At 41.8% G+C, this 26,214-nt stretch overlaps 1 protein-coding gene across 4 annotated transcripts in view; it reads right to left on the bottom strand.

Annotated features, from left to right (window-relative positions):
- Positions 1-26,214, bottom strand: part of ETV6 (ETS variant transcription factor 6) — a 140,206-nt gene that overhangs the window by 94,276 nt on the left and 19,716 nt on the right. The window contains exon 2 of one of the 4 annotated variants that reach the window (XM_021297349.2): positions 21,371-21,579. The exons of 2 other annotated variants lie outside the window; for them this stretch is intronic. The gene's annotated coding sequence lies outside the window, so the exon portion shown is untranslated. Of the gene's footprint in view, positions 1-10,001; positions 10,052-21,370; positions 21,580-26,214 lie in introns of all 4 variants that reach the window. One more of the 4 variants, XM_065033707.1, reaches the window with a different exon arrangement.

Here is a 26,214-nt window from a genome sequence, read left to right as displayed (position 1 = left end):
CCTGACCCAATCTCTGGCAAATGGAAGAGAAAAACTTGGTGCTGGAGCAAGAGTGGGTAAATACTTCCATTACGAACCACAACAGTATCATGGATGTGCAGCAGGGAATTAGGCTGAGGCTGACAGAGGCACCTGCAGAATGTAACTTTAGCACCCTCACCACCAGCAAACGGAAGGAGAAGTTTGTGCAACATGGGTAAATAACCGCTAAATTTACTAAAGCTGAAAACTTCAGGCAGACTGGGTGTCTTGTCCAAGAAGAAATGGAACACGTAGAAAGTCTTGAACCTCTCAGACACCGCTTCAAAGCAAGCCCAGCTCATTCTGGCACAAGGTGCTGCTATGAGCTTGCTGTTCAGGAGCTCACGCAGAACCAGAAGTTTTGCTTCAATGTCTGGAGTCCCATCACTCCACCACCACTGCTGATAGTCAAGGGAAGGAAGACTGACAGCCTGTGGAGAATAAATGATCCAATTCAGTACTAAGTGTTCTGGGCTTAGACAGAGTGGAAAGATAGGCCTGGTTAATTCCACCACCACTGTGTTATTTCTGGGAGTGCAGCTTCTGTGGCTTTCAGCTCAGTACTTTTTAACCAGAAATTGTTCAATCTTACGTTCCAGTCTCCCACAAAGCCCTTTAACGTCTTACTGTGCCCATTCATTTTCTTTCTACTCACCACTGTCCAGGCAACAGCAATCCATTAGCTCATATGAATTTAGGGATGTTCATAGAGACATGCTGAAAGATGCACCTGCGGAGCTACAAAACGTCATTCTACTTTCAACTTTCGCAACTCCTCCCCTGACCCAAAACAGCTGACACTATGCTTCACGTTCCCGCAAGGTGCAGCTCTCTGGGCCCGTTCTGCAGTCTCGCTGCCCATTTGCGCCCTCTCACCGCTGGTGCACAATACCAGCGACTCAGGACGAGACCAGCCACTTCCTAGCATTTCCTGCTGCGATTCACAGCTCAGATAATTGAACCACATTGCAGCTGCTCATTCTGTTTATTGAGTGAGATATTTATAAAAAGAGGAACGCTTCTGAAATATAGCCACACAGATGCCTGTCTCTGCAAACAAACACTAGAGGATAGATGGGAGACCTGAAGTCCTTTTCTCCCCCTCCCAAAGAATGCAGGACACAGTCCAACCTCGGGTCACATTTTATGGTCACAGAAATACTGAATCACTACTGCAAAGACAAGCGCTAAGTGGCTTCAAAGAACCTTCTCACTTGCGAAAAGCAGGAGGAAAGTGCAAGTAGAAAACAAAATTATATCCAGAACCCTGTGCGCTTCCCTCAACACCCAGGAGGTGCTGTATAAAACTAAAACATTACACTTCTAATACCTGCTGCCTTTCTCTCCATATCAATCATCCTCAAGGCATATCGTAACCTGATTTTATACCAAGACAGTTTCCTTGGGGTTTACTGTTAAATACATTTGATGAATTGTTTCCTAGTATTCGTAAGAACAGGACAGTAAAAACCAAAAAGTAGTTGTGGAAATGCACAGTTACTTTTTCCACACACCTTGGATATCATCAGTAATGTATGAGTTGATCATATTTGCAGAACACATTTTTCAAGGCATGGAGGGAAATTAGCTATCCAATTCCTATTAGTGCCTTTGAAATGCCCTCTCTTACTAATACTGCATTTTTTTCCAGCACCTTTAACCCAAATATCAGAGCAACTTACAGACATTAGGTAAGTCTTTTTCTTTTTATTAGACACATGGACAACCTGAATTACAGAAAGAGCAAAGCTCAAATGAGCTAAGCAATTTCAGAGTTAAGCTGTCTTGAAAAAGGACAGCATGTGCCTCTCAAGGGCATTAAACTTAACAAGTGCATCCTGAAAGAGCCGCCCTTGTAACTGTTCTGGCCAGATTTCCAAAAGGTGTGGAATAGTAATGTCACAAGGAGGTCAAGGCACTGGACTTGTGGAAAAATGAGCTTCATCCCTGTTTGCAGCATGACTCAGTTAACATGGCTGGAAGCAGAACTGCAAACATCAGTCCAGTTCTGCAACCTACCGTAGGCTCTGTGCTTCAGCCACATGCAGCTCCCAGCCTATACAGACGTGCGAGTGCACAAGGTCACATTTGCTCCTACAGGCTTTGTGAGGCATTTTACGAGTCACACTTCCAGGAGGTACCTGTTGTGCATGCCGCACTGAGAACAGATTTGCTTTAATCTTCACAACTCCAGAACTGCTTAGTGCTTCTCTCCATGGGATCCATCAAACAAAAACATGGCTGGTATCTCGCACTTCTAAGGTTAATCCACCAGATACTTTGCTACTAGGAATTTTTCTGAAAGAGCTTCCTAACCAGCGAGTTTAATATTTAGCTTTGCATTGAGGCCAAGAATAGATGGTTCAATGGCAGGGTTGTTCAAGTAGCAGTGTGGGAGAAAGGATAAGTAGTGCTGGTAGCAGAACTGGCATCAACCCTCTGTGCACTTGAGCAAACAGCCTTGCTGCAACTTAGTTCACTGGTAAAAGAGACTAAATCAATACACATTTAGTGCAGCCCTTTGAGATTCTTGGTGATGAGTGCCAGGAAAGAGCCTGGCATTACCACATTCCAGATTTGCCACCTGTCAGGGGACTCTATAAACATTTAAACCCACAAGTGACCAAACACTCAGCCCCAAACAACTGCCATCCATAAGCAACTTCAAAATAGTAGCTTCCTAGTATTTTGCCAGTAGCCACAATGAGGTGGATAAAACAGTGGGCATATTGCTCGCTGCCATCATTTTTGAAAGGCTTCTTCAGCTCACCATGAGTTAGAAAAGTTTTACCATGAAATTTCACTTTGAATATAATAATTGAAGAGTGCATTAAGTCAACCTTAATGGAGATCTTCCTTGGGGTTTACTCTAGTAGCAGCTGATGCTCCAATAGTGCCACCTAGACAACCAGGTCTGCTGAGACTGGGGCATGCTTTCATCTGCCTGATTTAGCAGAGAAGGATTGAAACACGTGGTTAAGAATCAAGACAAGCTATGGTTTTGTTCTCTTTGTACTAGAAAATTACAAAATACTAAATATCCAGGTGCTGAGAAAGCCTTAGATCAAACCATCCTGTCTAAAAAAAAAAGGAGGTAATTCAAAAGCTTTATATCGATCATGACTACCTAGTAGGCGTACATGTAGCACCTGACTAGACTCTCAAAACCACCAAAGCACACACTGATTTCTGTTTTAAGAACTGGCATAGAACCTTTACAGAAAAAAAAAAGCTACCTGAACAGTTGGAAAATTCCATAAGAACACAAATCATTTATATTGCTAAAATATATTTAAAAAAATAAACATTGCAAAATTAAAATTGTAGTCACCTTTTAAAAAAAGTCTGACAGTTGAGGATGAGTGATGCTGCAGGTAAAAATAACTTCATGCTTTTGCTAAAACTATGCCCTTCTAAACTCCAAAGCAGCAGCTTTCATCATTAACATTCTCCAGCTTGCAGTCTAATAAATAGTCTTTTGGTCCCTTTACTGACTCCACCCAACTGGCATGCACAAAAGACATGCACTCAGAGAGGGCAGCGCTAGCAAGTGTGAAGATATTTTGGTGTCCTCTTAGACTTTTGGGGAAGCCCTAGGCTTAAAAACCCCTGGATAACATGCCCTTGCCTTGTGAAAATCCAGGTTTGAAACATACAGCTGGTAGCTCTTAGGACCATGAAAGTTGGTGTTGTGGACATGGGATCAGCGCTGCTCTCTCTTTCACCAAGCACACCGAGGCAGGGAAAGCAGAAAGACAAGCCAAGTGACCAGTGAGGGAAGCCTGGATGGGTTTGGTTTTGCTACTGTGGATCCTTTTAGGAATAGGTGCCTCGGGTAAGGTAAAAGGGGGAAAATGGCCTTAGAGAAGAAGGTTGTTGGGGAAAATGAGGGCTTTCAGGAAAGATTCAGAAAGCCCTGCACATCTGGGCACTAGGCAGGGCAATGCCAGCAAACCAGCCACAAAGTAGCACAGAGGACAATAGCAGGAGATACAAGTTAATCATTAGGGAAGCAAGTGAGAGAAAGAGGAAAGGGAAGGAAGACATAATGCAGTGTTCACCAGTGTTTTGTATGCAACACCTCAGCTGGGTACAAAAGTCCAAGAAACTGATATGAGATGAGTTACAGGGCGTAACATAGGGAGGGGGGGGAAATCAGAGCCCTTAAGAGACTGTATGGCGCCAGGAACACAAAACATTTTGGGATTTTGGTCAAAGTTATAGCCTGCATACTCCAACTTCTGCCACGGACAAAGTATCAGGCTCCAGAAAAAGCAAAGTAGAGCTCTCCAGTACCAGTGTATGAATTAAACTCTCCATTCCTCTCCCTTTCCCCAGTTGCTGTCGTCTCCTTAATTTCCATGGCAGACTTCTCCTTATTTTTGATCCCATTAATACAGCAATTCACGTCAAATCTATAACAGCATAATCAGCACGCTATCAGTAATTAGAGAAATTAAAACAAACACAGCTCTCTGAAATGGACCTTATGCAAAGCAGCACTGGGAAAAGATTAACATCTCATTTCCTGTGCACAGAGAGCAGAGATTGTCTCGGTGACCTTAGTGATTTTGTGAAGTTCAGTTCTTCCCTGCCTCCTCCCTTCAGCCTGCCTCTGCAGGCACGGGGGCAGGAGACTGACAACCTCTCACGTCTCAATCCTTACTCAAGCAGATTAAAAAAAAAATACCAACAAAAAACAACACAGAAGTGCAACAGTTCATCACAAAAGGGAAGGGGAAAGGAGACAGTGGGGAAGTTCATGCTTCTCTCAAAATTATTACAGCCACTGTTTAATTAAATTAAAATTGTACAGACAACAATATCGATGCACTCAAGTGTTGTGAAAAGGCAGCCTGCAGATGTCAATGTTGTTGAAAATGCCATAATACAGTTGCATTATTGTCCAAGCACTGCAAAATATCTCAAATTAGCAAATACAAATGAAGCAAAAAACTAGCTGAACCACATGCTCAAAAACTATTTCTTCTCTGAGATCACTGCTAATATGGGAGAACAGAGAGTAGAAACAGACTATGGGATGATAGTATCAGGTAAAACTGAAAGATAATACTAAGGCAAAGAGTTTAGTAAGATTCATGAAAGGATTAGTCATTTATATTAATAATAAAGAATGTTATCCATAGATATCCCATCTAGGCAGCACAAAATAGATATGCCAGACAGATTCTAGTTCAGAATTTGGAAGTGGAATCACTGCACTCCAAAACAGGAGTAAAGCTGTCTTAATTTGAAGTGGGAGACCCTTACACTCTGCTGCAGCAAGGCAGTAAAGCTGGGACTTGGCCCACCTGACCTACTACTTCAAGGCAGAAGTCAACTATGGATTCAACCACCTGATGTTAAGAAACTGTCTGCCCCTGGCTCCTTTCACACGCGACTCCAAAATTTGCATTACAGGGTTGTCACCGCAACAGTAATCCGAAGAACTTGCGACCTATCTCTGTTTAAGTGGGGCATGGAGAAAGGTGGGCCACTACTCTGGTCCACAGGGCAACGCCTTTTGCAGCTACATCATGATTTTGTTAGCATACCTGCTTAGCATAAAGCACCACAGAAGGCTTAAGAGAGAGTTTATTGCATGGCTAGATGGGAGGGAAAAACACCAAACATAACATGTGAGGCTTTGAAGTACTGTGGTCAGTGAGTAAGCAGCAGGGAGGGCAATAGAGAAAGACCTTCCAGGCTCAGAGATATTTCAATGTATCTTTTTCATGTTCTCTTTTCTGAAACAAGGAGTTCTGGGGAGCCTCATCTCTGTAACATATGGTGGTTGTACAATCCTGCCCATACACGTGGGTATTCACACCCTGAACACCCGTGATTGGAGTCACGCACTCATTTCAGTGCAAAATTTCTGGAGGCCATAAAACAGATGGAAAAAACTAAGGGGAAACATAATGTGCAGGGAGCTGCCCTCTCACATGCTATGGGAAAGGAGAATCCTACTCTGTAGCATCTCAGGACTGGCATGGAAGCACAAATGTTTTCACTGGGTTGCTTTATGGAGCAGTCACTGTAATGCTAAGCTGCAATGCTAGTAATGCATTCACATTTCCAGGGCAAGCATGGTTTCTGGTCTTTCTGTAGGGGATGAGTGTTGTTTTCTGAACATTTTTACCAATGCTACAATTAGTGTGAACAGGATCCTTCACATTTCCATAGCACAAATCACAGGTCAGAACTGTCACGTGGACAAGGTCAACTTATTCACCACTTTGGATTATCTATGTGCCCATCGGTTAAGTAGTGGAAAAACCATGGGAGAGTAATTCACATAAAAGTCATAGCCTCTTTTAATTCTCAGTCACAGATGGAAAAAAAATTCCTGAGGAGATACTCTAAAATACACATTTTAAAAATACAATTTAAAAATGTAAGAAATTACCCTTCTCAGTCCCATTGCATGGCTAGACTCTGCTCCCTACAAAATTCTCCAGCAATTTTTTTAAAACAGTGATTCTGGTCCCGATTTACATTAGTGGAAATGAAGTCCGCATATGGACTTCAGTCTTTTTCTTCTCCAGTTCAGTCACTTAACTTTACCCTCTGTCCTAATCTACATGAAACCAGCTTGAACCTGAGGTGAACAGTGTGTGTGTGTGCATATATATATATACACATACATACATATATATATATATGTGTGCCTGTTTGGAAACAAATTGCATAATTATATACCATAATTAACTTATATCTGTTACCATTTGAAAATATAGGCACACCCAAAAATCAGCTACTATAACAAACTGGAAAAAAAGCAGTTTATGTGCAATCACCTATGTGATTGCCTATCCTGGTCTGCATGAGAAAGTGTTTATGAAGAAAGGTTATCCACTGCTGGAGAAACTGAGAAGACAACCCTGATCACAGACTTGCATTCTGGCCTTGGAAGTGTGTATCTACTTATTATCCTGTGAAACAATAGTTTAACCCTGCAAGGTTGACATCTTCACAACTTTCCTCACCAGCAAAACAAAACACTGTTGGCATACACAGCACCACAGGACAGCATTTCATCACACTTCAGCCTTCTGGCAGACTTTCTATAAAAAAAGGACATACCAAATACACAGAGAAGCCTGGGGATGCCGTGACAAGGTCAAACCCTGCACCCTAGAGTTGCTGTTCCTAAAGGTTCAAGTGGTACCGAAGTAACCCAGAATAAACAGCATGGTGAGGAGTGTCCTATATCCCCTTGTTCAACACCACCTCTTAAGTAGGTGAAGGCAACTTTCCAGGGGGAATCTAGGCCAGCCCAGGAAGAGGACAGCTATAATAAGGGTTGTTGGTGAAAAAACACGCAGATTCACTTGGCTGCTCAGGAAAACTGAACAGAATCCACAGAGAGCGAGAAAGACAGCCAAATAACATTGCCACTCTCAAAGACTGTCTTGATGAGCTAGTCCAGAAAACAAGCAGCAATGGATGTTTGCCACTATAAAATACCAGAATGATTCAGATTGACTCACAGCATATTAAATGCAGAGGGGCTTCCTAAAAAGGACCATACTTGCACTGACCTTGTCTACTGTACTGAAACTGGATATGGAAGAAACATCAAATTACAATCTTCCTCTTCCACTATCTTTCACCTAGTCCAGCCACTTACTTTAACATGAACAACATGAGATCACTGCAACTAAAAAGGAAACTATAGCTGACAAAGGAGATTATATGAAAAACAGCTGGTAGGATTTCACTTAGAATATTGCATCCTGCAGATTTGCAGGCTCTTCTTTCTGCATCATATGTATATACACACACATTTATTATATGCAAGACAGACAAGTTTTACAGGAGTCAGAAGGTCTAGCTTATGAGGAAGGAATAAAGGAACTACAGAGACAGAGAGAGATATGACAGATACAGCTCAACAGCCAAAAGGAAATAAAAACAGAGGAGAGGGAAAATAATCTGGAAGACATTGCAGAAGGATGAGCCAATGAGAAGTTGCGATTAAAACACTAAGATGCAATTGGAGAGCACTGAAGGAAGCTGAGTTACACCAGAAGAAATACAATCTGCAAGCAGGTCAACCTGCACAAGAATCAAGTTATTTTTTTTACAATTTATTTAACAAGCTATTTAGCAGCTTTTGGGAGGTCCCTCTAGTCAACAGTCTATGGGCATGAGAAGGCAAACCACAAGAAACTCTCATTTGCTGATCAATGCATCAGACAGACACATAAATGTACCACCTGGGGGACAGCTTGAGGCACAGTGAAATATTTTATTTCCTCTAAAACATGGTCCTTCCAGCACAGAACCGTTTGGATTGGCAGAACTTTAAGGAGACTTCTAAAATATGTTTGTACAGAAACAGCTGGGTATGGTACAGCTTATCTGATTCAAAAGAAGAAAAGATAAGTTTTCACGTGTGTTCAAAAAGACGCTGAAGCTCTCAAGCAAGACATCCTTTTAAGGTGTAGGTGACAGAAGGAGAGCAGAGCCTGAATTCAACAATATGGTCTCTATTCCAGGGACAATGACAGGGTCAAGTGATGGCTCTTTATTAAATGCTTTCTCCTCCATTAATGCTGCACACTCTAATGATTTGGCCATTGCCATTAACAAACCTGCAATGTCCCTGCCCGGAGCTAATAAGTAATGAACTAAGCGGATGAATATTCTGTTGTGTAAGGTGTGCTATTAGCCATCCTTTCCCAACTGCTCTGAAAACAAGAGATGCCTTCCAGGTATGACCTGTCCATGTGACAGGGTACATCCCACACAGCCTTTATTCCTTCACTCTGGAAATTCCAGAGGCATTCCCAGCACTCAGAAGGAGAACAAGAAGTGGATCATCCTCTGCACAGCACTGCTGTGTGGGGCTGGACAGCAGATGCCACATCGCAAAGCACAGTCAAAAACAAGCTCTGCAGAAGGCGTTTGAAGAGGAAAGATGAGAAAGACAGGAGTCTGTTCCTAGACCTGCTACTGACTCTCAAAAACAAGCTGCGGCATTATTGCAGCCTTCATTGCCTTGGTTGTGCCAACAGGACAATGGGACAACACTGAGCCCACAGGTCTGTCAGGCCCTGTAATGGCTAAGCACAAACATCTCAGTTTAGCTGCTCTCCTGCCACAGCTTTTCCTGTTCGTTAAGTTCCACAATTGTTTTAATTGTTCCCTTCAACCTTTGCATCGCTTTTTGTTCTTCCTCAAATTATTATTTTGTTTTAGCTCATAATCTCAAAGCATTCGTTATGATGTTTCTCCTGGCAGAAGGTAAGTGCTGAGGTTTCACTCTGGTTATCTTTGGCTTGTTTTCACAGCTAAGCATTGCTGGTTCACAACTGAATGGACACTGCAGTGAGAGCCACTCCACTCGTACCATAAGACTGCTTATGAGCTGCAAATACTGCCTCACTAATTAAGTGACAAGCTTGGGAACTGAGCCAGCTCAAATGAAGTAAATTGCAGCCATCTTTAAGAAAAAGACTACAGTGCTAGTCCTAGTCCCCTTTTGACTCAATCTGAAGGCTCGTCCATGGTCCTCATCATTACACTATTTGAATATGTCCTGTAATACCTTTACCACTTTCCTGCAATGGATAAAAGTGTTATTACACTCACCTTCACAAGTGGAGGGACCAAAACATGTAGATTAGGTGGTTAGCCCACCAGGAGCACAGGGGCTAAGCAAAAACCTACTTCAACATCTTAGATAATACTGTTCTTTCCTAAGAACTCTCTGTCAGGATCCAAACCCAACTGTCAGGACTTGACATTTATGCAGTGACAGCACTCAGAGGCAAAGTGAACCATGGGGCCATTGTCCAAGGCATGACAGAAACACTGAGCAAGAAAATAGCCTTGAAGAGCTCAAAGCCAAACCAGTCAAGACAGAGAAGCACCAGGGGAAGGATCTTTTTGAAACCTAATTTACAATTAGGAAACAGAGGTGCAGGAAGCAGCAGCAAGTTGCCTAAATCCCATTTTGACTCTCTACTCACATGGCCATGTTTCTGGGGTTATATTGGTGCTCTGGAAACAGAAGGATGAACTACAAGAGAGAAATAAAACGACATTATGCAAAAGCTCTGAGATGGCATCATTTTACTTTGGCATTTCAGCACTAATTTTAAATACCCTCCCCACAAGCACTTCTGATTTCCAATGCTCCTCCTTCCTTGCCATGGTATTGACTGAAATCTTTTGACTCACAAGTGCATAGCAGAGTTGGTGCAGACACCAGAAGAGAGCTGTGAACCTGTTCCAGAAATACATCCCTCCTCTGCCACAAGAGCCAGGACAGAGGCACCCCAACCCTTCCCACAGTTACGCAACGGCACAGATCCAGTTAGGAAGGCAGGGCTTCTTACTCAACACAACTCGCTGCTAAATGGCCTTAAAAATCAGCGCAGCTTTCTGCTGGCACAGACAAAACAAAACAGGGGGGCATCAATCACCCCCTTCTAATCAAGCAGGGCATGCTTAACACTCAAGCTGAGCTGTGAGACTGTCAGAGGAGATGGGGGAAGAAAAACTACTTACAAGAAGCATGACAAAACACTTCTTCTCTTCCTACAGCCAAGAAGGTGACTAGGATAATTGCCTGAGAATAGGAACATTCCCAGCATTTGAGGACACACATGTCCCTTCTAGCAAGCATCCCCCAGCCCCTTCTACCACATGCGCTTCCTCACAGTCCTGCTCACACGTAGCAACAGCTGAGGTTTTCGTTAGGGGAAAATTAACTGGATTTATATATATATATATATATATATTTTTATTTTTTTTTTTCTTTAAAAAAGCTGGCAACAAAGACATGAGACTTTTCCTGGCATTTCTCCTGTTTATACAGGACCTGCCAAACCGGTTGTGTGATTTTTATGCTGCTTTCTTTTCCACAAAGTCCTTCGAAAGGCAGAATAACAAAAAGCAAATAAGGAAAAGTTTGGTTATATAGGCCCAAAGATCAACCCTTGGTAATTCAGTAGAAAAATAAAAAATTAACCAGATTCTTCCTAAATTTATTTTGCATATCCACAGACCATGGTTGTTTATTATTAAGACTGTGTTGAAGTAGAGCAATTATTTTGAATAGAGTGAGGCAGTCACATTTCAAATTGTTTAGCATCTCAATAGATAAATTAAGCAGCAGATAAAACAAGAAACTGAGGCACAGAGCAGTCTAATGAACCAACTGCTCAAGATCAGGCAGAGACAGGGACCAAAAGCAGGTCTTCTGAGCATCCACCTGACTCTCTGCATATTAGGTCATGCCAGTTTCCCTATGGACATGTGCCTAACTCCCAACCAAGGCTGACATACACTATGTGGATATGGCTACCTTACCTCCAACAACAAACAGCCTCTAATCCCAGAAAATTATGCTGCTTTATCCTCCTACCATGCACTACGCAAAAAATAATTAATCGATAGCGACTGCCTGGCGATAAATCCACTGCCAGGGATCTGAATACCAGAAGTGCTAACAAATTTTATAGTAATCATTTCCCTCAGTGCATGCAATTGTATTAAAAATCAAAATGCTGCACCAAAAATAGCCCTTTCAATTACTACATGGGGGGGGGGGTGGAGGTTAATGTTGGGTTGGGGTTTTTTTTCTGCAGAATAACTTGTCTTGAGCGCAGCAGCACACTGTGCTACTACACTTTCCAAGTGGAACATTTGGTCTTCAGAGGAAATTTCTGTTTCAATATTACTTTAGTTATCCACATTCAAAATCCTGGAGCAAAATGAAAAATAACATGCAATAACATGCATTAGCTTTCCATTCAGAGCATTCTTGTCTTTTTCTAATGTCAGAATTTCCCTATAGAACTAAAACACTACAGGCATGAGAAAAAAACAAAAAAAAAAACAAAAAAAAAAACCAAACCAAAACAACAACAACAAAAATCAATTGAGTGTACCAAACAAACCACCCTATCCACAAAGCCCCGGGTGTCCACTGTTTACTCAGGTGTTCCTATCTTCTCTGATGGCACAGAAAGTTCAGCCTTCCCCCCCGACACTCACATGTTGCTCCACTCTCTCACCCATGAGGCCACCTAGCATACATGGAGCCTGCCACTCAGATGGCCCCAGCTTAACCAACATTGTAAATATTCATTTTCACTGGGCTGTATAATAAAGGAAGAGATAAAACCTTGAGCAAACAAATGGGCAAAGTTCGAGCTTACAGCTGCTCCTCACGGGCCACTTTGAACTGACACACCTGCTTCTTTGGCAACTGGAGCCTTGGGCTTTTTGCAGGGTTGTCTCAGCAGGGCTGGGTGATGTGCTTATACAGGATCTGCCCATCAGACAGAAGGATCCCAAAGCGATTTACAAACAATTTATGATGGATTTACAAGCTCACTGCACAGCAAGTGAATAGGCACTGCTGCTTACACACCTGCAAGCAAAAAAATCATTCATCAAGTTCCAGTTACACCAGAATGGCAGCTGTTCAGGAGCCCTTAAAATCAGCTTAATGAGAGCAGCCAGCCCTGTCAACCCTGTAAGCCTCACAGAAACACCATCCCCTTTGGTTATAAGCTGTCTGAGCTGGTCTAGCTATCTCCTTGGTCACCATGGAGGGGTTCAATAGCAATATCCACATGCAAACCCACATAGCAGCGTGCACCTGGATGCTTAAAACTTGTGTGGATCAGACTTCACAAGCATAATGCATCCATCCTACACCAACTCCTCTATAGCACGCATCCTCAAGCCACTGTTAGGCTCAGACATACAGACATCCCACTGATGGCATGCATGGTTCTTTGCACCAGGAAAATGAAATCTGAATTAGACAGGACGGTGCATGCTATATGTGCAATCTGATGATATACACAGAACAAACTGCATTCCTCATGCAACCAGCAAGCACTCCACTTGCCTTTTGCCTGCTAATCCAGTGTTAAATTTACTTTACTTCGTGTGCTGCCACAGAAAACCACTTTTATTTATTTACTTACTTTGCAAAAATGTTTCTCCTCTTCCTATCCTCACACAGACTGGAATCCTAGCAATAAAAGTACAACGATCCAAGGTCCCAGTCTGGAAATGCTAATGCTAACTAACACTGGAAATGCTGAAGCTACTAGCGCATTAAAAGTTGAGTAGCATGTTTGTACAGAAACCTAAAACTTTCTGTTGGAGTAGTTGATGTGGGTGGACAGGCTCCCACTCAGGGAAAGCTCTGCTATCTTTCAACACATGCATGAATGTGTGCCCATACATTTTTTCAGATATGCACTTCACCATTTCAACTTTAATGTCAAAATTTATCGTAGTATCAGGAACCTGTGCTGAAACTCATCTCAACCTCCAAGTCTATAAAATAAATGCAAGATCTTAATTTTTGATGTTAAATGAACTAATCTTAAACTGTGAGCAAGCATGTGCTCTCCTATCAACACAGGAAACTACAGGTTTTGCTGGACACTGGAAATTGCAGAAGTAGGCAATGGAGATATTGGTCTCCCTAGTGAGCAGCATGATATGCTCCTATTACTTGCAATAGCTGGCCAGTGACATAATCTGTGATAGTGTGTCAATACGCCTTGTCATAGCTAAGCCCATAATTACAAAACAACTGAAAAAATGTATTAACCCTGTTGGAAGATGCATATAGCACCCTTGGCACAACAGAAATTATTATTATTATTATATGTACACAGAGCTCCTAGTTTGAGGAGAGAATGAGGAAGCCTGTTACTGAGAGACAGGTGACAATTTAGGGGCACAAATTCTCTATCACATGGGAGAAAAGAAAAATGGGAAACACTGAGCAGCCCAGATATAGCAAGGAACACAGAAGAGAGTCAGATCTCACTGAAGGGGATGGAAAGGAAACACAAGACACCCATGAGAGCAAGTGGGAGGAAATCCCACAAGCTCCCTCATCTGCAGAAGCAGCAAAGACTCTTACTTTCAAGGTTTAACTATGAAGCTATGAAAGTCATAAAAAAGCATAATCTATTTTTTATTATAGGTGGTGTTTTTTTTCCTCTCTCTATGGAAACACAAAGTTCTAAGGGCACTAGATGCACAAACTTCAGACAAAACAACTGCAAATCCGAATACCTCAGTAAATCCTAGAGAACAGAGAGATATGTGTGTTCACTCTTCAGAACACCTACAGGTACCTATTAATACAATGAACAAAGCAGTCTTTTTTTCTAAAAGCCAAATATTTTATTCCGCCCTCACACCCTGGCAAAATTAGTCCTTCTAATTAAACCAGCATCAGAAGATTTCTTCTGGTCAGTGTGGATCTATTAACACCAGCAGACTTAGACAAAGCCTCCCCCATTCTTCATAGACAACTCAATGCTAATCTTGTGATAAAACTCACTGCTATGCTAGGGATCATCCAGAGGAGATTTTTGTCCTGTGTTAATTCAAATTAACTTATATCAGTATGCACAAGAACAGGTACCCCACAAATCCTGCACCAAACCTATGTCACACCTCTGGTCTCAAAAGAGGTGTATCCACTCAGGAAAAAAACACCTAAAGCAGGAGTCCTGAAGCAAATCTTGGCTAGTAAATTTTCAGTTGTGGTAGTGAATAGAGTCAATTGTAATCTCTTCATTTCAATTTATACTGGACCACAAATTCCCTCCTAGTCAAAGCTCAGGGTTTAGTAAACAATTGCAGAGGTTTAATTATTGGTCCTTACCATCCTACCACCAGGAGTTACCATCCTGAAGCAGACTAGGCAGGAGGGAACGCATGAGTGCTCTTTATCTGCTCCAGAGCAAAGTCCAGAGGCTTACCTGAAGCCACTGGAGGCTCAGACCCAAGCAAAAGTGACCCTCAGGTTAAACAGAGGAACTTGATTAGCTACACACAATGACTGCATCAGCAGCTGCAGTTAATGTAACTAGGATTGCTTACTCTCTCCTACTTTCATAACTTGAGCTTTGGCGACAAGGAGTTTCAACCACTTAAGCTCAAGGAGAAAGCAACACTCTAGTGGAGGTGAGGATGGATGTATAAACAGGAGAGAGAGTAGTGGGGAAACTGGAGTTGCAAGGTATGCTGTCAGAGCAGCAAGGACAAATCTGTAATGGTCAAGATTGTTTTTTTCTACTAAAGGATGCTATTTAAGGTATGCAATCTACATCACTATTCACATGAAAAACAGTAACAAAACCACCCAATAACAAACTCTACGCCACACTCCCCAACTCCAAAAAAATCTATCACAAGTGAGACATATTACGTATACATTCAAGATATCTACCTTCCCCATATCCACAGATTATTCCTAAACTCCTGGCAGCCAATTTGTACAGCAATGAGGGTAATGCCAGCTTCAAGTCCTCTGCTTCCTGACACAGATTTACAGGGCCAATTTGTATCATTAAAAAACATCAGCATCCACATGACTATTTGCCTATCTTTGTATATTTTTCTACATATCAATTTCAAAGACTGTGAACAAGGAAAACTAAAAACAAAACACACACACACAAACAACTTTGAGTTACGCACACTGACACCAAATCTAGTGCAAAAGTAGGTAAAGCCTCAGCACTCAGAGAGCCAGGACTAATTTCCAAACATATACATAAGGCTGCAGTCACCCATGCTAACCACTATTTGCCACAGCAGTGTGGATAGCAAAAGCTTAAATAAGCTTTGATGGCTGAGGAGCAGGGCCTGACCAAGCTTAGAGGGCAGAAGGGGTAAGGCCAAATGGATCTCCTCTACTCTTGCACTGCACTTGAGTTTACCATTCTCTGATGCATCTGTACAAACTTTGGAGGAAGGGAAGGGAATTTCAGCTGGAAGGGACCTACAACAATTGTCTAGTCCAACTGCCTGAGCAATTCACAGCTGGCCAAAAGTTAAAAGCATATTATTAAAAGCATAATGCAAATGTCCCTTAAACACTGACAGGCTTGGGGCATTGACCACCAAAAATATAAAAATAATAATAATATATATTAAAAAAAAAAATCTGTACCTGATGGTTTTCTGTGATATACAAGCACTTTAAGGATGACTGTACAAATAGCAGATGTCATACTGTTTTGATGCTGTCATTGAGCTAGAATTTAGAAGCAAATCTCTATTCAAAGGCCTCTGAAGCTGGCTGGGAGGGACAGAAATCTTAGAGGAAAAAAAAGAGAAATTACTACTTCAGTTAAATTTTACATGTGCTGATACAACAGATCTCCTTCAGTGTTGTAAACCCCCTAAGTCTATGAACTTTGGCTTGATTTTCTTGACATTTCAAGCAGAAAACAGGCTTCCAGACAATTTGAACATGCGTTTGTCTCTTTAAAAGTGTTTGAACCATAGATTAAACAAACTTGGGACACTTTTTAATCTCCTTACCATGGGGATGGCTGTTAACACATCTCTTCACAGCTTGCCGCTGCTGAAGTGTGTCTAATTTCACCCACAGTAAGTTAAGATTTCGGGTGGGGAATTAGCAATGGGGGCAGACACTCTCAAGACACAAAATACGCTGCTCTCGTGACGACATCATTTGTAATGAAAAGCCACTGGAGAAATCTCCTGCCTCTCTTAACTATGTCAAAGCAGAATTTTGTCAAATAAAAATCTTGTCCAAATTTCTCATCAGTGGCTCTATGGAGGAAATATTGCAACATATTTCCTTTTAAACCAGTGTCAGCTGCTTCTGTCAAACTGCAAACACCTAGCCTTAAATGTTCAGCTCCACGCATTTTCACAAGGTGACTAAACCATGGCACAAGAGAAAGGCTCCAGCACTGAAGGCTGCAGAGAGAGAACAAGCCCATCTCTCACTACGGTCATTCCACAAACGCCCATACTCAGTGCTTAATCCTATCTCAAGTTCCGCACCGCATCCTTCCTAGCGAAACATGAAATCAGCAGGAAACAGAGACTGTTTACAGACTACATGCTGCTGTGGAGTGCAAGCCTGCTCGTTTGCAACAACAGTCAAATTTTGCACAAAAGAGAGGATCTGAAATAAGGGGCGCTTTGCGCTACCAGGCTCACAAGCCAGTTTCAGCTTAGCTCTTTTCCTCCCTTCTTTCCCCTGCACAGTCACTTCCTCGCTAGCTAGCAGGGGAACGAAAAATCGAGCTGAGCAGATGTTGCAAGTCTCGTGATAGAGAGTGATGAACAGTAATATACAGAGTATATGCATAATACAAGAGCTGGAGAGGCAGAGGAGCCCAGTTTTGAAGGGAAGACCTCCTAACCTTGGGCAATAACTCTGCCCCATCAAGCCAACAGACAGCAGGTCAGTCCAAGCAATGCTGGAATCACCAAACACATCTCATCACCTGCTGATTAAAGCTACTAGGGGATAATTTCAATTACCTGAACCCGAAATCCAGCCTATAGGCAGATGGAAATGGCACCTCTGCCACACAGCTCCTAAACCAAGCTGTGTGCCAGCGGTAACGCAGTTCATAGAATAGTTTAGGCTACAAGGGAGAGGAGTCTCTTCATCCTCACCTACCCACAGAACAAGGGGACCCTGCTGCAAGGTGAACCCTGCACTACAAATCCTGAGAGATTGTGCCAGCAAGGCCCAGGGTGGGATGAGGCCAGACACATGTAGTGGCCTGACAAGGCTCACCCATGGAAGGACAATCAGCAGCCACGCTTGTTAGGCTGGCATCAGCCTGCATGCTTTCCTCTACCACTGTGAGAACGTGGGGGCTCTCAGCAAAACATCCTTTTACACCAATTAGGTTTTAACAGTCTTGGGTGGATTTCAGGCACCCACGTGCAGCCAGTCAAAACACATCACGTCAGCACCATTGCTGCCTTTTCCTTTCAAAGGAGACCCTCATCTTGCACCCACCTTATTTTATTACAACAAATAAGCAAAGTGTGTTTCCAAGTTTGCCTCTCCGGTCAGCAGCAGAGCCAAGGAAAGCAGCCCAGCTCCCTCCCACCATCACCCCTGCTTGGCCACACCACATCCAGGGACACCAAAGCATGGTAGGTACATTTGGGAAGAAGGGGCACACTCCCAGCCTGCAGTAGGAATGATCACCGCTCCAAGATGCCACAGCCCAAGGAGGCACACAGCGAAGAGTTGCTGCTTCTGAAGGGAATACAAATAGATGGAGGCTCCACAGAGAGTGTGGTCTGGGACGGCTTTTGCTTAGACAAGTCCGACCCAAGGTGGGCTGCTGCCCAACACACCTCATCTAAGCAGCCTCTCTGAGCCACTTCGAGCTTTGGCTGCAGCGTAGGTCACGATATATCTAGGATGGCTCTGTAGCATTGAAGAATGCAAATCAAGTCCCTCCCCACATGCATCCTCTCCAGAACAAGCCCTTTTCCACCAACAAATAAAGTAACTCCCACTGCCAAAAATTCCTACCATCTGCTTTCCATATTTCCCTGTAATGGAAAAATAGATTCTCTGCTATTTTTAAAATGGAATTAGTTTGCAGACTTAACTTCTTTGTTTTTAATCAACATCTTTACCTCAATATGTAGATGCCACTAAGAAAATACGCTTTAGATAAAGGGAAAATCTGGCTTAAGAAAGCATGACAGACCCCAGGACCAGTGGGAGGTAAATCTCGCTGAGACAGGAATCTCAGCTTTCCAGTTTTGACCATTTAAAGAAAATGACAACTTTCTAACTAACGAAAAAAAAAAAAAATCACACACAATAAATAAAAATAAATCCAATATCCAGAATACATTAAGAAGAAACAAACAAATACAACACACTGGTAATTTTGATAAAATCAGATTAGGAAGCAACTACAGAGGAAAACTTGAGTGAATAAGAGCAGGTGGGGTGGAGGTGGAAGGGACAAATAATACGGTGATTAGTGATGGAGGTAGCACCTCTTCATTCTGGATTAATTGCAGCCAGAACATCACGTCTGACAAAGTCTTCAACTGGATTTCTCCAGGTCCAATCCAGTGACACACTGTATGCTTCCGTATCTATTTTAATTGATGAGAGCTGAGGACACCCAACAGTTTTTAGATCAGACTTTCATAGCAGAGATCTGAAGATGGGAAGTAATAAAGAAGTGGCTGACTTTCTGTCATTAACAAAATAAGTCTGTATAGAAAAATGTTTTTCTTCTGAAAACAGATATACTTTTTTTTTCATTGCAAAAGAAAAATCTATTAAAAAAATCATTTCTTTTGACACTTTTCATGGGAAATGCCACTTAATACCAGCTCTATTTCTATGTAAGAAACACACTACACAGATGTAAGAACACGCACTATATCCAATGTATTTGGTTAATTAAAAAACAACAACCACCCACTAACTCATCTCCTCCTGCAAATTCCATATTTGTGCATGAATTTATGTATTGCAAAGAAAGGGGCTGAATAAGTCCCACTTCAACCCCTTTTTCTCATTAATTAAACTGCTGCTTTATTTCTGAAGTGGCTGCTTTAAAGTTAATACATCATCACGTGGGTGAATTTCTAAAAACTGCCTTGTGAAATGTCTGGAATTAATATTGTATATGTGCGTATGCGTAGTGTATTAGCCACTACTCACGTTAATAGAAACGTTAGTGTTAAAGGAATAGCTAAACAGACAAGTAGCAACTTTGAAAATTAGCTTAAGATGCTTAGGCGTATGGGTCTTGTTAGATCCATGAGCTGAGGCACCAAATATGGAAATTGTAAAATCTCAGTCCATTCATAGGATCCATACACACATTGCAAAAAGAGTTAGTTTACTGAGCCCTTTGCTTCATCTGTATTAGTGCAAAAAGGCAATGACAGGTAAAGAATTTCCTCCAGATTGCTTATCAACATCCTCATAAATAGGGCTCCCATTAAAATATGAAAGCAGGTCAGATTGCTTAGGGATCTCAAAGAAAGCACACTTCCAATGCTCTGAACCATCCAGGTCATACCCCACATTACCCATGCGCTCATCCCTAAACAAAGGACAATATTTGTGCCCTCTTGCTGGTGTGGGGCCACAGTCCTGCCATCAGATGTGCATAGGTGGGTATCTGGACATATGGAGAGTCCCACCGAAGTCATAGGCATCGAGGTCCATCTATGCAGATCTGACTGTGGGATCAGGAGTTTGGCTGGAGTCCATAGTAGGGCTTGTCTACACCGGCGTTTTGGGTGCTTGGGTGTTTTGTTTTGTTTTATAAACTAGGTTAACTACAATTCAGCAAAAATTTGCAGCAGACACGCTGTGCTGATGTAAAAAAAAAAAGAAAAAAAGGTTTCCCATTACTGCCTTTGACTCCTGTTTAAAACATCCTGCCTACAGAAAGCAACCAAGTAGCACAGCTATTGCAGATGAAGTCCTTACCCAATTTTTACTTCAGAGTAGCTCCCCATATGAAGACAATCCTGGAATCAAAGTATTTTAGTTTCAGAATAATTATGCTGCTAGTAACATGGGCAACCTATTCCATGGTAACTAAATTAGAGCAAGACAGCCATTCTAGAAGAACTAAGATGGTTATACACCCCCATACACACATCCAGTAGATTAGGCTATAAGGAACATGGGATAGATCTGAATGCCAACTAAAAAACAGTGGGAGTCTTCCCAATTACTTCAGTGGGCTTTGGCTGAGGCACTGTATAAAGGAAATTGCTTAATTCCTGTGTATTTTTAAAAAGGGTTTAAAAAAAAAAAATAATAATCATATAAAACTGAGCTGCAAGCCTGCAGGCATTCAGACGTGTGAGTAATCCCACCAAATCCAGTGGGAGCCATATGCATTTGTAGAATTGTGTTCTTGGTGTGTGAAGACTACATCTATACATCAAGAGCAGACATAGCAAATTATTAACCCTTAACTTCCTCACTGTGAGGCAGTCTAAGAGAAAGTCTCGAAGCATGTTCAACCATGATATACACCTTGCTTTAACCTACCATCCTCTTTTTTAAATTGGGCAACATGAAATTAGTAAAGTGAATTAAGGACATCCAGGTGACAAGCACTGTAATCAGTTCCTTCAAAAAAATTCCCTCCATACAATTTTTTGTCTATCCCTGAGGGATTTATTTTGTGGCTGTTTAAGCTTAAACACTTGTGATTTTTTTTTCAGGATAAAATCTTTCCATCTAAAAATTCTAACCAGATGTGGATTTCAGACTTCCAAATTTGGGAATGTTCAGATCAAGAGCTGTTGCTTCAGTCTTTTAGCCATGATCATCACTGTAAACATGAAAGTTTTCAATTATTTCACCCTCAAGCCATCAAGACACTCAATCTATATTTGGCCAAAACTAAGCGCAGTTCCAGAAAACCTCAGTAGATGTTTACAGGACTCAGACCTAAATCACAAAACCTTAGATCACACAAGTTTTGCACAACTCTGCTAATTTAGTTATTAAAGTTTAGCAAAAATTTTTGACAAAAACCTCATGTATGGCAATTACCTGGGAGAGCTAAGGACAAGTTTCAAAATTGTTATCTGTGCATCCCCTCAATTTCAGTCACAAACAGCACATTTCTAAGAGTGGGGTAGTATGTTCCTTTCTCCTTTTTTCAGCTGTGCTCTGTTAGTTGCTAATCCTGACTTTCTGAGATGTTGCAGAGATGAGCGATCCCTTTCTGAACCATCAGTTCGGTCAGCCCTGTGCAACCCCTAAAACAAAAGAGAAAAATGAAAAAATATTCCTTGTATAACGGCTATAGCTTTCTACTTACCATTTAATAATTTTAATTTAAGCTTTTAAGAAATAATTTAACCATTTAATAAATCACTATGTAGATGTCATTTAAGTAATTCTTAACCCTCCTGCCTATGGCATTAGATGTTATCCCAATGCTTCCGAATTTGCTAGTACCTTTATGGCAGTGACCAAGTTCTCTTCTCCTTCCATGTGTCAGTATTCCCTTTCAATTTTCACTCATCTTTCGACATCAACTCATTCCCTTTAATCCTTCATAGAATTTGCTTATCCTCTTTGGAAACTAAATTAACTAGATATTTCAAACATCATAGACAACATCAGCCCATCATTGCTACTAGCTCATGCTTATATTCTGTGGAACAAGATGTTTAAGGATTGCTGTGTGTTGTACAGATAGCGGCACAGTTAAAGCCTCCTAGATAATAAAACAGCATTTTTCCTTTTTTTTTTTTTTCTTTGTTGTGGACTTTTTTTTGGTTGTTGCTCTACTTATTTATTTTTGGTTTGGTTTTGCTATGCAGGGGATACTGAGGCACAGACGAGGAGCACACTGGGAGCTCAAAGAATCACCCATAAATAAATACAGCTGCCTGCAGGATTGGACAAAAAATCCAATTCAGACTAACTCTTTAGAGAGCAGACATTAGCCTAATATTAGAAAATAACATTACTTAAAAGTAAATTAAATAGGCAACAGCATACATTGCACATAACATTATAATATATATGATATATATTGCACTTAATGTAGCATATAACAACATACGTGACATGCATTTTGATGCCAAATTTAGAAGCTGGAATTTATGCTGGTGACAATTAGTAATGGAAATGCCTATTGGTTTTAATCAGAACTGATTAAGTCCTGATGCCAAAGACTGCAACACCAACAAAAATCCTGGATCTATAGATGGAATGGAACAAAAGTACATAAATTCCTGAGATGTGATCCTGAAACTCATTTTCTCATAAGCAATTTCATTGAGAAAGCCCAACCCAGGTAAAAGTTCTGAATAACATCCTTCCAAAATCAGTGACAAAGACACCAAGATGATCAAAATGCCCAGAGGGATACACTGAAATGAGGTTGGCCTACAGAGGAAAAAAAAATGAATGGTGTCTCGCATGATATACAGGAAGAACTCATGTAGCAAACGGAGTTGTAACACTTTCTATTTACTGTAGTTCAACCATCCAGCAAACAGCTTCTGAGTTGAGATCCTGGAAAAGGTAATTTTCTTGGCAACAGTAAATTGCTGCTCTTACAAAAGCTAGGTTGGCTGTCAACCTTTGGGTTCATTAAAGCAACTTCCAACGCTGACCTAAGTCTGCCTCTTAGCATAATCATGAAACATTCTGTGCCAGGGCAACTGTGAAGACTGGAGCTCTCTTTGAAGACAGGCAGGTGGATGCATTGGAACAGTCATCACTTATTTGGTTTGGGGTTTGTTGTTGGTTTAGGTTGTCGTTTTTTTAACAGAGGTACTATAATAGATCACTTAAATGCTCAAGGCATGACTAGCAGGGGTCATTGCGCTGCTGTATGAAAGTTGTTTCTCAGTGACCCTGTTCTGCCTCTGTGTTACTGTTCTGAGACCACCTGAAGGTTCTGGAGTTTCTTTTCAAGTCAGCTCCACCCAAGAGCCAACTGTCAGGACAAGTTTATTTGTCTCCATCTCCTGCAACCCAACTGGTAGCACTTCCTCACAGGTAAAGATGACTCTCTGCTCCATCTCCTGCATCCTTAATGATAAGACAGGTTCTACAGGCCAGATGTTGACATCCTTTACACCAGCAAATACAGCTATCTCCTGGCTGACAGCTTGGGCGATGTTAATGGCTTGGCATAAGTGGAAATGGCCCTGCAATTTAGGTTCAGTGAACAGTTCTGTTCATGATCCTCTGAAAAGAGGGAAAGGTAAGGGAGTTATTGCTGTAATTATCATTAAGCATGTGCTTAAATTGTTGAACAAGTGCCAAAGTACTGGCCTAGAACAAACCAGATTGCTCTTCCTATCTTAGGATGGCAGATACTAAATAAACTGTTCCCTTTTCACCACTGCTTCTCTATGTCTCAGTTTCCCCATTAGAAAAACAGAGGAAATTACAATGATTTGCTTTGTAAAGTCTTTGGAAACGGCAGCTGAGACACAAAACAAAGCTGGGCCTTGTTCCACCAAGGACCAAAGGCCTGGTTACTGCCCACTACAGGCTTTAAGGCAGGGAGTTGAATCCTTCTCAGAAAGAATCTTATACAAACTGAGGGAAGGATCCAAGTACCAATGGACCCATATTGAGCATGAACTGTACACGTTATTAATCTGCAACAGGAGTATATCCAGCTATCTCATCTCTTCTCCCAGGGGCAGTGAATGTCACAAGACATGATCCAAGCTGTTCCTTCACAACTGCTCCGTAATTCCGTAGAAGGGCTGCACATACACTACCGACACATGCAGACCTACCGATGTCCACCATATCTGGCTGACATAGCTATGCCAGCATGAATGCATACTGTGGAGCCAACCATACCAGTAAAACTACACTGATGCTGGAAGAATTTGTTTCACTAGTGGACAGTGGCGATTGGTACAGCACCAACCCTTTGCAACATGGCCACATTGATCCTCAGACCACTCTTCTCAATATACTCTGTCTGCTATTCTTGTCCAAGTAAAGCACTGATATAGCTTCAAAAAGATTCCTCTTCCTTTCTCTGGCCTGTACTCCCACACTTTCAGGAAGCTGTTTGAGCCTCTCAACCTCTCATTTTCTAATCTGCTACTCCTACACACACAGAGTCCTCAACAACTCTGCTTCAGACCACAGGTGGCCAAGAATCCACCACAACCACAGGATTGTGGGAGTCAGAAGGGGTACATGAAAACATGCAGCACCACTGCTTGAGACATAAGTGGTAAGTGAGCCCCAGTTCCAAGAAGTGCAGAGCCAGGTGCATTTGTACTCACCACAAAGTGGTTAGAAGTGCAAGCAAAATTCCTCAGGGGTCCCCTGAGGAAAGAAAACTCTTTCAGGAACCAATCCCCTTGCCCTTTCTCAAGGCATTTAAGAACCAGCAGTTCTTCACATGGATACCCCGCAGACAAGGGAAGATGCTCAAAGGGAGATCCCTCCCCAGGCACTCCAACCACCTTTTTGTAAAAGCTTCTGAGTGAAGGTCAAATTGGCACCTAACTTCCAAAGGAAACCTCATCTCACTAGTGAAACATGCAGGAACAATATGTGGGAGTAAGAGGTGAGGAAAGCAAAAAGTGACCTGCAAAGAGTTGGAAATTATTATTTACAGGGCTGAAAACATCTTCCCACGCACAGATACACACACCTTTCCTTGTTTGCTGTACTGGTCCAGAGTAAAAATTGCACAATAACATAGCTTGAGCTGGTCTAATTCAAGGGTGGATCCAACAAAAATGACTCTCAGAAACTTAAGTAAGCCCAGCAGGGGCAACTCCAAAATCCTCTGTCCAGCTGCTCAAATAACCTAAGAGGGACATGGATTCTGTACAAACAGCTGCTGCAGCTTTGCCCATTATCAAACAAGGTGGCAAACATTGACCATTTCAGGCTAGAAAAAGAAGAGAATAATTGCTGGGGGCCCACTGTCAGGTCAGAGCCACTGCCCCTTAGCAGAGCTGAGAGTCTACACTACTAGTGATGCAGTAGCGCTGGCAGGACTTTTTTTTCAGAGAAGCACAGAGGGTGATGCGCAGCCATTCAGCAGGACTAGTGTGGAAATTACATTTCTAAATCAGGATTTCCATTCTTATGTAAGTTGTTTTCACAAAAAAAAAAGTTCAACAGATAACAGTTATCTATTCATAGATGAGTGTTCTAGCTAAGGCTTCTTTCCTTTTCTAAATTAAACAAAACAAAAACATTCAGCATTGGACCTCTTCACTGCCTGATATCCATTCAGTCCATGCTCAACAGGTCTACAATACGACTAGTATATTTTGGCACCTAGGTACTTCTGTATGGTACAAAGTATTTGGCAAGGGGTGGTGGAAGAAAGAGGATACCACACCTCTGAGATGAGACAAGGGACAAAACCAAGACAGATAAGAACTTTAAATAAATCTGAAAGGTATTTAACAACAAAAGAAGATTTCTTCCAATCGCAGTACACACAAGGAACTAATCACAGAATGTTAGGGATTGGAAGGGACCTCTAAAGATCATCTAGTCCAATCCCCCAATAATAATAATCCCCCAATAAAATAATAGCCAGATGAATGGAAAATAAGAGCCAGATGAATGGAAAATAGGTGGACAGCAGTTTATCAAACTAACGAAGTAGCTCCTGCACTGATTTCATACTTGTCAGAAATATTCCAAAGGTTTTACACTTTGCAGGGAGTGGAAGAAATACAAACCCTTCCTCGGTATGGGAGCCCAAATTATTTTCTAACTTACAGGCAATGCAGAGGCTCAGAAGGAAAAGATGCCTCCATCTGATACACTGAGACAGAGCAGTGGAAAGCAGTCTTGTATGACAGCCAGAACGTATCCCTGCCTCCTTTCTCTCCCATCAATAGCACACACATCAAAGACAGATGACTCATCCA

This window comes from Columba livia, chromosome 1 (genome assembly GCF_036013475.1).
Source record: "Columba livia isolate bColLiv1 breed racing homer chromosome 1, bColLiv1.pat.W.v2, whole genome shotgun sequence".
NCBI lineage: Eukaryota > Metazoa > Chordata > Aves > Columbiformes > Columbidae > Columba > Columba livia.
Note: the sequence above shows the minus strand (reverse complement) of the source record. Positions and strands in the feature narration are given on the sequence as shown.